General features: G+C 35.3%; 1 protein-coding gene across 1 annotated transcript in view; it reads left to right on the forward strand.

Annotated features, from left to right (window-relative positions):
- Positions 1 to 12500, forward strand: part of LOC143029284 (glycine receptor subunit alpha-4-like) — a 1034091-nt gene that overhangs the window by 879687 nt on the left and 141904 nt on the right. The window lies entirely within an intron of this gene.

Genomic DNA, 12500 nt, shown 5'->3' on the forward strand with positions numbered 1-12500 from the left:
GGTTCTTTTTTTCGTATATGGATACAGACTAGTTTAGTTTATAGTGTGAGGTTAATTTTATTGTAATTAGGTTAGGTTAGATTAGATTAGAGTAACTAGGATTTGTGCAACTTGAAATTAGGTTATGTTAGAATAACTAGGATTTATACTATTAGAACTTAGGTTAGGATAGGTTAGGTTAGGATGACTAGGATATATGCAACTAAGAATTAGGTTAGGTTAGTATAGGATAACTAGGATTTGTTCAACTAGAAATTAGATTAAAGGTATTTCTTTGGTTCTGTTTATTAAAGGAAAAAATATGGAGGAATGAGGGATGTTCAGCAAGTGCTCATATTCTAAGAAGCAAATCGTCATCGTCATCATCATCATCATCATCGTCGTCATCATCATCATCATCATCGTCACCAATTGGTGGCATACACCCGGGAGCTCGCCGCTTCACTCACACGCCGTCGCCAGTCGGCACGGTCTCTCCGGGCAAGCTCCCATGCAGACACCCTTCCTTCCCAGTCCGAAGAACTTTCGACAGGTTCGATCAAGTTGCCCCAGCCGTGAATTCTGCGGGCTTCTTCTTCGTCTCCTATATCGAGGATTGTCTCTTGCGAAGACAAAAAATAAATAGATAAATAAATAAGTAAATTAATTAATAAATAAGAATAAGAATAATGATAATAATGATGATGATAATAGTAATAATAATAATAACAATAATAATAATAATAATAATAATAATAATTAATTACCTCGGTCTAGCAGGACGGAGATTTAGTATAGAAGTAGGTAGAAACAGGAATGTACTGTGTCTTGCTGTATTGTCAGTAGGCATCATCGAGGAGCTAAGATGAGAGAGAGGAAAGGGTGGTGGATGGGAGTGGAGTGGATGCGTGCCTTTCGACTTGGCCACCTCCCTGATAAGGGGAAAAAAAGCCTTTGGTAGACAATGTTCCCTCTAATTTATTTTGCTGTGAGTTTGCGCAGAAATTTGCTTGTGCGCAAATTTTGCCTAATCTGGAAAGTATGTGCGCACCGTTTTTTGTTTTTTTGTTTTTTTTATATTTTTTTCGCATCCGACCAAGTTATGGACCAAAAGGTCTTCTGTCTGCATGCTCCGCCTTTGTAACCCAGGTGAGTCACCACTCTGATCATTTAAGCAAATACGGACAATTTGTAAGTTTGTATTACATATTACCTTCACCAATACTAAACGTTGCGCCTGACTGGAGTGTGGAAATCGTTTATAAACGTTTTCAAACGATTTTTACACTCCATCCAGGCGGCGAAGTCATTTTGTTTACAGTGGAAGCGCTAGAGTTAGAAGGAAAAAATAAATAAAACAGTTATTGGTTTGATGGCTGGCAAGTCCCCATATTTTTAGAGAATTTAAAAGTTGATGTATGGGTGGAACTTCTTTATTGAATGGATTTTAATATTTGAAAACCTAGTATGTCCTAATTTTTTCTTTATGTGCGCCTTGTATGTGCACATTTTTTCTTTATGTGCGCTAGTTTTAAAACATATGTGCACAAGTGCACAGCTTAGAGGGCACGTTGTTGGTAAATAGAAAGTTTTGTTTATTTGTGATGTCAGTGAATAGAAGAAATGTCTTGCTCTGTCTTGCAATGTAAAATGTAGTTTTAAGATTTTTGTTGAAGTACGTGACCAGTATTTCGAAAAGGTTATGAAATTGTCATTTTCGTAGTCGGTTTTTATCTAATCAAATTAGATTTTATATTATTTCATTACGTTTTATTTAGTTCAGTTCTTATTCATCTATTCGTTTATTTGTTTTTATAATCCGATCTCATTATTGAACGAAGCTTTTTGGGTCATTATGTTGGATTCACCATTATGATAACATCGCAACAGTTTGCATTCTTGACATGCATTCTCCTTTTGTTTGTAAAAAAAAAAAAAAAAAAAAAAAAAAAAACGGTGCGGGGGGGGGGGGGTGAGAAACCTATTGGCCCCAGCACGAATTCGTCATCTCCTGAGTGTGAAACCAATGCTCCAAGGTGCGGGCAAGAAAGTTGACTTTATTCCTAGGTTGTCTTTAACATAGATAAAAGCTGAAATTACCAATTAACAAAAAATAAATATATAAATAAGTAAAAAGGGCTGCGATTACTACTAGTATAACTACTACGATAACTACAACTACAATAAATACAAACCACTACAGCTTCAGCTGCTACAAATATAACTAAAACTACTAGAACTACAGCTACAGCTGCTACAAATACAAATAATACAAATGCAGCTACCAACAACTACTACAAATACAACTACAAACTACTACAACTACAGCTACTACAGATACAACTACAAAATACTACAACTGCTACGTGCTACAAATATAACTACAGAATACTACAACTGCTACAAATACTGCAAATACAAATACTACAACTACAGCTAATACAAATAATACAAATACAACAACTACAATTACGTAAGAGATGCGAAAGAGAAGGAAAAAAATTAAAGATGGAGATACAAAGCAAAAAAGACGGAGGTAGATAACAAAAGATAATAGATAGATTAAATAAAGAGATGAATAAAATGGTATGATAAAATAAAGTAAATGAATTGAGTAAGATGAAATGATTGAATAAAATAAATGGGCAATATATTCATACAAATAATATTTCCTAAATTATTAAAATTAGAAATTCCACAACAAATAATAGTGTTAGTAGTAGTAAAGATAACAATAATGATGATGATGATAATAATAGTAGTAGTAGTAGTAGAAATAGTAATAGGAACAATAATAATAACAACGATAACAATAACATTGATAAAAATAATAATAATCGTTAATAATACAAATAATAGTAATAACAATAGTAGTAGTAGTGGGAGGAGGAGGAGGAGAAAATATGGAAGACAGTAGAATAGGAGAGACCGTAAGACCGGCGACGAAAAATTTTTGAAAAAAAAAAATATATATATATATATATATATATATATATATATATATATATATATATATATATATATATATATATATATATATATATATATATATATATTCCAGGTCTAAGGAATGAGAAATAAAAAGCATCATCCAAAAAGAAAAACAGAAGTAATTGGTTTAGTGTTGGTGCTGGACTGTGAAGCGGAAAAGCAGAGACTCAAGAATGAAGATTTTTTTTTTCTTAAGAAGAAGAAGAAAAAGAGGGTAAAAGCACTTGTGGCATCATGACTGTGATCCCAGCTGGAGGTCTAGGAAAAAGACGAAGCACCTGATTCTTTCTCTATTTTATTTAATTACCTTTATATTTACTTGTGTATATATTAACCAATTAATCTATTTTATTTGTTTTTCATTTATTTAGTTGGTTATCTATTTATTGTGGGTTCATTTTAGTTATTTACTTTTGGGTGTATTTGTGTTTGCATTTATTTGTTCGTCTGCTGCATTTATTACCTTTGAGTACACTTTTTTATATATTTGTGTGTTTACTTTATTTGTTTATTTACGTATTTATGTATCTGTTTATTCACATATTTTTATCTCTGCATCTCTTGATTTGTTTTGTCTCCATTTGCTTACTTGTTTAGTTTTTTATTAATTTGTTTATTTATTATTAGTTATACCTTTATTCATATAATTTATTGAGCCCTTCATTTAATGGTTTCTTTATCTCTTTCTTTATCTATTTTCTTGTCTAACGATTATTAACCTACGTATTTATTTATACATTTTTGTTCATTTATGTAGTCATTCGGATATTAACTTACTAATTCATTTATTCTAATCATATATTTAATAATTCATTCGTTTTTCACATATTAATTGATTTATTACTTAATTTTTTTTTATTCCTTAGATACTCACTTAATCTGTGGTTGTAAAGATTATAGAGGTGATTGCAATTGTAGTAGCTACTGCAGTTGTGGCAGTTGTGATAGTAGTTGTAGTAGTAGCAGTTGTCGTAGCAGCCTTAGTATTAGCAACGGTAGTTCCACGAATCGTAGCAATGGCAGTTCTGACGCTCAGTTTCTGTAATGAACGTCACAATCGAGTTTAGGCGTTGACCCAATTAAGATTTGAAAGTAGGTCAGCAGTCAAGTATTTAATTACTGACGTTTTCAATTCTCATCACAAATAAAAATAGATCAATAGATGAATAGATAAATGAATGAATAAAGATAAGTCAGTAGATGAATGCATCAATCAGTGTAATAAAATAAGATAGCTGAATCCAGCAAACATCAATTTCAATAATGTCGCATACAATTCCCATCAAAGATAAATAAAAAGTATATAAGTAGAAAAAATAATAATATATAGATAAACAGATATATGAATAAGAATTAGTAAAATAAGTAAAAATGCTGGATTCACCTTGTATATTTTTGCAGGAAAACCTACATTGGTATTCCCGAATTTTGTAAAACAGATAAAACGAATTGTCAAAGAGGATATAATATTTCTGTACCACATTAACAAGAGATCATTACCTCATTAACTAAAGTTGATATCCGCTTTTATGGAAAAATGCGTTTTTATATTTGTAATTAGGATGTGTCGTGTGAACTTTGGTGTTTAGTAATAAATACAAAGGCTTCTGTGATACATTTCGTGGTTCGGAAGGCAACATTCGAACGTTTCCGGGTGGAGTGACCGTTAAATTCGTTAGTGACCGTTGGATTCAAACCGATTTCCCGCCAATTTTCAAAAGTTTGTGCCGTCGGTTTATGGTCTTTCCCTCTCGTAACAGTTCCTGTTATCAGATACCCTCCCCACCACCCTCGTCCTTGTCGCATAATCATAATTATCAGCATCATCAATATGACCATCATCCAGTTTTGTGTCAGCTTCATCACCACCATGAGAGCTGTCATCGTCAGCTTCTGCATCTTCGTCAGCCTGGAGGACCTCGTTGGGATGCTCGTAAACTGACAGCGATGTCAGCGAAGTATTTCTCGTTTCGAAACCATCGTTCTCATCAAGGGCATCGTTGTCGTTAATATCTAAAGCTTCGTTGTCTATAAAGCGTAGTTTCCTGTGACAGCGTTGGGTCGCAATACGAGATCTCATAATGTGAGAGAGCTTTGCCTCAGAAGTGTTTTCATTTTAAGTATGACGTCATGCTTCAAGGGACGTAGCAATTGGGACGCATATAACCATCAGAGACGTACATGAAGAGTAAATGTCTTTCCAGCGACACCTTCCTTCAATACCGAGACGGACCTTGTAACAACTTTTCAAATAACAGACAATGCTCTTCAATGAAGAAACGAACCCTGGAGAGAACCAGACCCCTTTCGATCGTGACCCCGTTTCGTGCCCAACTCGTCCGTTAACCTCAAAATAACCGTCCAGGTTGAACGGGGTTAAGTTTACCAGGTAACTGTGTTGAAGGGGTTAAGGAAGATCCACTGGCTGAGCGCTCGACTCGAGATCAAAGGAGAACAGTCTTCATGGGCGTCCTTGCTTGGATGATAGCGTCGTATGCTGCAAAACCCTCCTCATATTGAAGACAACAACGCCTCTGCAGGTTTCAATATACAGAGGGGATATGTGCCCTCAGGTGGTGAGATCACCAGTAGGACGCACGTGCAAGGGTCGTATGTAATTGGTAGTCTCGATATTTGCCCCAGCAGCAAAACATTTGGAACTCCGTGGTGATAATGGTGGTGGTGGTAGTGGTGGCGGTGGTGGTAGTGGTAGTGGTATTAGTGGTGGTGGTTGTGGTGGTGGTCGTGGTGGTGGTAGTAACGGTAGTAGTCACGTTCTTGTTGGTGGTGATAGTAGTAATGTTGGTGATGGTTGTGGTGGCAATGTTGGTGGTGGTAGTAATGGTGGTGGTCTTAGTCGTGGTCGTAAGATCATCCAAAAGACAAACGGAATGTTCAGTTCGAAGTTACGGGTCGACTTGTGGGTCGGACAAAAAATCCATCAAGCTTCTGCAATATTTTGCTTCCACGAAGCCTCCCACCTCTCCGCTCTTCACCTTTTCTTAGTCTTCATCGGGCCTCCTTGGCCTACCTCTTCTTTTCCCTTGTAGAAAAAAAAGGCCTAAGAAGAATTTCTTAAAGATAGAAAAAAGCGTTTTTGCCGCTTTCCAGATTCCACGGAAATAAATAATTTCTCTTGCAACGACGAAATAAAAATGAAAATATTAAACAGTTCACACAAGTGATCATGAAATGAAACGGGGAAAGAGAGGAGAAAGTATAGAGAGGGCATGGAGAGGCACCTGAGAGGGAAAGGAAGAGGCAGAAAGAGAGAGGAGAGCTAGGACGAAAAATATAAAGAAAAAATGGAGAGGTGGTTCAGAGGAAAAGGAAGAGGCAGAAAGAGAAAGAAGCGAGTTTGGTGAAGAAAGTAAAGCAAGAATTTCACGGACGGTTTCCGCATGCAACACCGAAGAAGAATGTTCCTCCCCCTCCCTCACTCTCCCACTTCCTCCTTTCCTCCCTCCCTCCTCTTTCCCTCCCTACTTCCCTCCCTCCCCACCTTCACCCCACTCTCTTTTTATCTATCCCTATCAATCTCCCTCACTCTACCTTTCTCCTCCTCTCCTCCCTCATTCACTCTCGCCCTCAATCCGACCTCTCATTCTTTCTTCTCACTTCCTCCCTCCCTCGATACCTCTCTCATCTCTCCTTTTCATTATTGACATAACGCTATTAACTAGAGGTATGAGCCTATATTTCTAAGAAATATATGATTTTCAAATGGAATTAGTATGATTAATTATCAGCTACAATGAGGTCTGTTAAACATTGTTGGAAGGAATAATACATCCCAATCTGTGATATTTGAGAGTAATAATGAGAAGAGAAATTATAATAGTAATAATGATGAAATAGTAATTATAATTACAATGATGATAGTAATGAAAGTAATAATAATAATGATAATAATAATAATAATAATAATATTGATAATAATAATAATGATAATAATAATAATAATAATAATAATAATAATAATAATAATAGTATTGATAATAATAATATAATAATAATAATAATAATGATGATAATGATATTAATAATAACAATAATATTAATAATGATAAAACAATAATGATAATAAAAGCATTGATAATGATGATAATGATCCTATATTAATGAACGTAGATTCGGACCATTACCATCCTCATGGAATCCCTTGTTCAATGATTTAATCGTCTATGCTGGTTCGAACTCTTTTTAAACGATTCGAAAAAGATCAAATGCAGCCGGGCGTTGCTCGTCAAACTCTCCGAACACATTAATTTCAGAAATAATTGGGTAATGACTTACTGTTATGGATTGGCCAACAACTTGCACAGAATATATTACGTGTGAATGAGAGAGAATGTAATCATTATAAATGTTAGATTTTTACCAGAATTACGTTAATCATGGCCCCGAATTGATTTTTTTGCTAATTTGTTTCTTATGGTGAGGGAAGCGATTATCACGTTTACGAAATAATGGGAAATTAATATTTGGTGGAAATCAAGCCAAGATTAGTTTTCGTTGTTGGTCCAAATTAGAGAAACGCCATATTTCACCAAAGGAAATACTGTGTGTGTGTGTGTGTGTGTCTGTGTGTGTGTGTGTACGCGCGCGCGTGTATGTATGTGTGTGTGTAGACTTTTTGACAGGTTGACACTAGTGGGAAGAAGGAACACAAAAGTTTTAGAGTTTATTCCTGACTGATATTGCATTGAACCTTATCAAAGGAAACAAATTAGTCAGGAATAATCTCGAATTAATACTTCTGTATCTCCTCTTCTCAGCTACGTCACACACACACACACACACACACACACACACACACACACACACACACACACACACACACACACACACACACACACACACATATATATATATATATATATATATATATATATATATATATATATATATATATATATATTCGCTTGATATCAAAGGTGGCTTTATATAAGTGACCGCACACATCAACTTCAAAGACGTATATTGGCAGCTATTGGCAACCCTGATGTTTGTGACCATCACTCAGGCATTCAGGTACTCAATATATCGACTTTGTTCTCAGGCCTCACCTCCGTTGCATTGCCTTGTGTTGCAATTTCTTGCATTGTGTGCGAGTTCCACTGTGTCATGTTCTGTTTGCATTCAATGCTCACCGCCATCTCCTTTGAATTGAAACCGAGACTGAAGAGGAGACGTGTTGGTGCGGTGCGGTCAACCATAAGAGGAAGTCTTTGGATTCACAGGTACAGGATTTATCCTCCAAATCTCCCGGATTTGTTTTGTTTTGTTTCATTTCGCTTTGTTCCTCTGTCCGTAAAGGCGTTTCACTGTGTTATGCAAAGCAAGAGCTGAAAGTGGAGCGAATATTTTAAGGCAAATGTTGTTACGGTGACGATGGAAGCCACCACAGATGTTAGATCAAAGTTGGGAAATTCACTGAGGAATGACAATTCAAATAATAAGATGGTAATATTATGTTAATTCTATAGTAGTGTGATATTTAAGAAACCAACATCAGAAATGGACTCTTAAACTAAATATCATAGACAAAACACTGAAAATATTGTGAAGACAAGACTTCTGAGTTAGTCAACTTTGCAAAAGATATTCCGACAAAACTCTGACATTAAGCCAAGTCTTGTTCGAGACCTGTGTTCTTTCAGTTGCTGAAACCATTATACAGCAAGAGCTAAGAGAATTTAGAAGGTTGTTTGCGAGCGCCTTCAGGTATGCAGCACCTCAGAAAAGACAAACAAGAACGCCTTCAGAGGCTCGGAGGAGTCTCCGTCGTTCTCTTGAAAAATGACGGTTAAAACCGTTGAGGCTGGGTGACTATGCGGAAAGTCTGTGCTGAGTGACACAATGTTGAAAGAGTCCATTGAAGTAGTATGAAACCTTTAACATCAGAGATGGTTCTCATTTATACTAGATTTGTCTGATAGAATGCAATTCATGCAGTACTTGTGTATTACCTGATTGTAGAGTTTTAACATCAAGACATAAACCTTGCTTCTTCATATCATCTCCCAAGTTCTCAAGGTCTTGTCAGTTTATTTTGTTTCATTTATTTATATATTCATTTTTGTTTTATTTATTCATTTATCTTTTGATTTACATGCTTATTTATTGATTTATCTATTTTGCCATGGCTTTTTTTTTTTTTTTTTTTACTTTTTATCTACTTTGAGTTTTCAAGAGTTACCAATATGAAAGGTATCTTTCGAAAAAAATCGAATAGAATTTACAGATCTTCCATCTTGCATCTACTACTTCTGTATTCTCTTACTTTTTTCAGATTCCTTCTTCATTTTTCTTTCTTCTTTTTCTTTTGATCTTATGAGCTGAATGGTCTCTTGCTTTGCTCTCCTTAGTTATTGTGAGTCATTGTGACCCATTGATACCCATTGAGACTTTGACCCATTATGAGCCACTGTGAGAGACTTTGAGCCATTGTGACCCATTATGAACCACTGTGACCTATTTTGACCCGTTATGAGCCTTTGTGACATTTTGTGAGCCACTGTGACTCACTGTAACCTATTATGAGTCATTCTGATACACTGATGCTAACTACCTAAGAATACAAATTGATCTGTGTTCTTCGTTATTGTTCTTCGTTCTGAAAATTCGGCAAATACCGAAGACAAAACGATAACAGAAGTCTTCTTTCTTCGTCTCGTCAGCTCAAAATTCACTGAAAGTTCGAGTCAAACAGAAAGTTTTAACTCTGTGAATTCCTTGTCTCTCTGCTTATTCCTGCCGGTGGAGTTGGGACTGCTGTTCAGATCAAGAGGAATTATTTTTATTTTATTTTTTCATATGATGATTCCGCTCTTCTTTCAAATTCGGAGAATTTTTTTTTTTTTTGGGGGGGGAATTTGACAAGTGTCCTACTTCTCCACATAGGTAGATTTCTATGATTAAATCCAGTCCATAGAAAAGAGATTTAGATATTAATTTATGGTGTTTAATTATGGTATTTATATATGTATTATTTATCTATCTTTATTGATTTAGTTATTTATTCATTTGCTAATCTATTTATTATTTATTATCTATGGTGGTTATTGTTTCAACTTTCAGCATGTCATCAGAATCTCTCTCTTTCTCTGTATGTGTGTTTATGTTTATTCATGTATTATTTGTTTGTTCCTTATGCATTCGGCCGCGTATCTGCGGCCGAAGCCGTCACCTTTACCCTTTGCGTTAGTGCTCTTGGGGCATATAACAGTTACTGCAGGGAATCAGAGAGGAGTGCGGGATTCGAACCCACAAATTAAACGAATGCGAGATCAGGACGCTTCCGATGACGCCATCAGCGCACACGCCGATCCATCAGATGCGGATATTCCTCTTGTACAAACAACACAGACATGACAGTACGGGGGCGGGCCAAATTGTACACGGATGCATTTATTCATTCATTCATTTATTTATTTATTTTATTTTATTTTTTATTTTTTGGTGTATTTGATGGTGGTCGGCACAACCTGCCAATTGGGATAAATTATATGACTTAACTGAAATCTAGAAAGTGTCATATAAGACGGGCTCAGAAGAAAATCCTCAGCGTAGTTTTTCATCTCTCTCTCTCTCTCTCTCTCTCTCTCTCTCTCTCTATTTTCTTCGTATCTATTTCGAAATTCTTGAGACCACTTTTTCTATCTCAGGATTGAGGGGAAGATTGTCTTCAAGGATTTATGCCCCCTTGCCGGAGGGCCTTCTGGAAACTTCAGAGGCCTTCTTCGTCTCAATATGTTTGGCAGCCGAAGAATGAATTGCTTCCTCCATGTGTCCTCTCGTTGAACATCTGTCAGAATTTAACACTCGCTCCTCGCGCGCTTATGGAGTTTATTGAAAAATGTGACGCTCGTATGAATGATGAACAAGATCTAACTGTATACTCACCAAACTCACCCTCCCACTCCCATGTAGTGGGAAATGAGGAACCCATGGTAGGGCAAAGTCCTGTCATTTGGGGTGAGCCTTTTTTTTTTTTTTTTTTTTTTTTTTTTTTTTTTTTTTTTTTTTTTTTTTTTTTTTTTTAAGGCCGACTTTGGGTCACTTCCCGCTTGGCCAGGATTTTCGGGGACCAACGCAGCAAGTCCCAGGACTCGAACTCACGACCACCTATTCGTGAGTTCAAGACTGTGTCCTACTACCGCGCGGCTCATCTATCTTACAAAGGGGGAACATGCCGGCAGGAGTCATTTTGGTCCATAACTAGGTCGGATGCGAAAAAAAAAATTATAATATAAAATAATTCTTTCTTCCCCATCATAAGGGATTTAACCAAATATATCAGATATATTTCAAAATAAAAAACTTCTTATATTGCATAAAGGTAAGGCGAGCTCTATGTTCCTTCAATCCAAAATTCAAAAGATGATTTTATTTTCCACATTTACAATGTGAGATACAATTTATTTTTTCAGTTTGTAATATTTATTTGAAACAGCAGATATTCAGTGTACGGAAGGAATACTTCTACATTGCAATATCTGTGACGCTTTAGTCATAAATGTTTTATATAAAGTAAAAAGAAATATGCAAACGTAAAGGTTTTATTGTACCTCGAGAGTCTCAAGTTCGTTATTCTTGAAGAAATTTTGACATTGAACTGTGCATTACTTATTTATTTTTATTTATTTTTTATTTCTTAATCTCTTTGTTTATCTGTTTATGTTCTTATTTATATACTTGTTCATAATTTTATTTTATTTTATTTTATTTTCTCGATATATGGTGAATGGATTCCTTAGTACAAGATATTGTTTTCCTGCTACGCTCTGCTGAACCTCTCAGACAAAGAGAGACTGTGGGATTCTTCAACAGGATGAATTTATATGCGCGTGTGTGTGTGTGTATGTGTGTGTGTGTGTGTGTATGTGTGTGTGTGTGTGTGTGTGTTTTGTGACAGGCGGTTCGTTGCAGGTGTATATGTTTGTATGTATATGTATATATGTACAGTATACGTGTATGTACTGTATGCAAATGTATATGTGTGTGTTTGTAGTATGTATATACTGTGTATAATTATGTATACATAGTGCATGCAAACACACACACACATATATATATACATATATATATATATATATATATATATATATATGCATATACATCTATACATATACTGCTGCAAATATGCGTGCAGTATATGTTTACATGAACATTTCTCATGCTAAACAAACATTGGTTCTGTGTTCCAGTTCCGTGCGTTTATTTTTCTTATTTGTTTTCTTTTGTTTATCTATTTCTTTTTTATTTGTTGCGAATTCTAAATCTAATTTACAACATTTTCCTATATCGACGCTGAACAATCCACCTGGCTTAAAGTTACCTCAATTTTCGTGAACACAAAGACCTAAACCTATTTCACGAAATTCAGCTCGATTGTTATTATTATTTATTAGTAATAGTACACATATTATTATTATTTATTATTATAATAATAATACACATACCAAAGGCTTTTTACCCCTTACAAGGGAAGTAGCCAAAAAACAAAGGCATAAAAACCATTCCCA

The sequence above is a fragment of the Oratosquilla oratoria genome, chromosome 10, assembly GCF_046742065.1.
Source record: "Oratosquilla oratoria isolate Oo_2021 chromosome 10, ASM4674206v1, whole genome shotgun sequence".
Classification (NCBI taxonomy): Eukaryota; Metazoa; Arthropoda; class Malacostraca; order Stomatopoda; family Squillidae; genus Oratosquilla; species Oratosquilla oratoria.